Genomic DNA, 2,041 nt, shown 5'->3' with positions numbered 1-2,041 from the left:
AAGGGAGTTCTATGGATAGTTTTTTGAGGAACCTCCACACTGTTTTCCAGAGCGGCTGCACCAGTTTACATTCCCACCAACAGTGTAGGAGGGTGCCCGTCTCTCCACACCCTCGCCAGCATCTATAGTCTCTTGATTTGTTCATTTTAGCCACTCTGACTGGCTTGAGGTGATACTTCAGTGTGGTTTTGATTTGTGTTTCCCTGATGATGAGTGATGTTGAGCATCATTTCATGTGCCTGTAGGCCATCTGGATGTCCTCTTTGGAGAAGTGTCTGTTTATGTCTTCTGCCCATTTCTTCACTGGGCTATTTGTTTTGTGGGTGTGGAGTTGGGTGAGTTCCTTGTAGATTTTGGATACTAGCCCTTTATCTGATATGTCATTTGCAACTATCTTTTCCCATTCTGTCGGTTGCCTATTAGTTTTCTTGATTGTTTCCTTTGCATAGAATAGAATATTTAAAATCTCCAAGTAGAGAAAGGATTTCTAAATGTGTATGGCAAAACTAGAGATTAAAATAAAAAATATTGGTACAGACATTCATACACATAAAACCTTTCTGGAAAAAGAACATTTCTGAACGACAAAAGCTAATAAATAAATAACAAATGCTGAAAAGATAATCTGAACAAAAAAAAAAATATTTGCAAATAATATCACAACCGAAGAGCTATAATTTCATCAATATAAAAACAATGCCCTCAAATTAATAAAAAAAAAACTAAGAACCCAAAAGGAAACATCTGCCCAAAACACCCCACCCCCTGAAAGAAAATAATAAATGGCTATTTAAAAATGCTCAACTTCATTTAAAATAAGAGAAATTAAAATTATAAGGAAATAACACTTTAGCCTCTTAAACTGGCAAAGATCAAAACATTTTATAATATATAGGATAGGCAGTTAGAATAAAAAAACACTCTTTTCTCATATTGCTGGTAGAAACATAAATTGATACAACTTCAATGGAAATACATTTTGTAATACAGTAGTCCCTCCTTATCCATGATTCTGTCTTCCACAGCTTCAGTAACCCTCAGTCTGGAATCAGATGATCCTCCGCTGATATATTGTCAAGTCATTAGTAGCCTAATATCACATCACAATGCATACGTCATTCACCTCACTTAATCTCATCACTTAGGCATTTTATCAGCTCACATCATCGCAAGAAGCAGGGTGAGGCCGCGACTCCAGGAAGCCGAGATGAAGACGCGTAGGATTACCCACCTACAGCAGCAGCAGCAGCAGCAGTCACAGCAGCCTCTGCTAGAACAGTCTCCGGTTACGGCCAGGAGAGGGTTACGGGATTCTCATTCTTCTGAAGAGGATGAACAATCTTCACAAACGATTTTAAGCCAAACAGTCTCAAAGAAGACTATCCAGAGAACACAAGAAACTCCAGTGCTGAGTGAAGATCCTATAATCAGCCTGTGTAGACCCCCCCCTAAGAAGCCAAAGATCTGATTCGGCATACAAAACAAGTGGAAATACTAAAATGAGTGAATTAGAAGCCACCAGCATCCAACAGAAGGTCAATTTTTCTGAAGGAGAAGAAACTGAAGAAGATCAAGACAGCTCTAACAGTGATATTATTACTCTTAAGGTCAGATCTGGGGATTCTCTGGATTCTGGAGACCAAACCACGAGATTGTCAAGTCAATATCCAGAATCACTTTGGCAGTCATCACAAAGTCGAGACTTCATAACTCTTGATAGACAGCCTTCAGTGCTGAGCTCGGGATATCAAAAAAAGCCTCAGGAATGGTTTGAACAAGCCACAAGAAAAAGGACTAGTGCACAAACATCATCACCAGGCAGGAGTTCAATATATGGCAGTTTTTCAGATGATGACAGCATTCAGAAATCAGAGCTTGGAAACCAGTTTCCATCAACTTCCAGCGAACAGGCAGCTGGACAACCCAGAAGTGCATCTTCTGGCAAGATGATGTGGTGGCTGCTTGTTCTGATAGCTACTTTCGCCATTGCGACTTTTCTGCTCACTGGTACTCCTGAGGTGAAAACCACTCCTGTTCAAGA

General features: G+C 39.9%; 1 pseudogene; it reads left to right on the top strand.

The window, feature by feature from the left end:
• Nucleotides 1-2,041, top strand: part of LOC115277421 — a 25,028-nt pseudogene that overhangs the window by 22,222 nt on the left and 765 nt on the right.

Source organism: Suricata suricatta, chromosome 14 (genome assembly GCF_006229205.1).
Source record: "Suricata suricatta isolate VVHF042 chromosome 14, meerkat_22Aug2017_6uvM2_HiC, whole genome shotgun sequence".
Taxonomy (NCBI): Eukaryota; Metazoa; Chordata; class Mammalia; order Carnivora; family Herpestidae; genus Suricata; species Suricata suricatta.
Note: the sequence above shows the minus strand (reverse complement) of the source record. Positions and strands in the feature narration are given on the sequence as shown.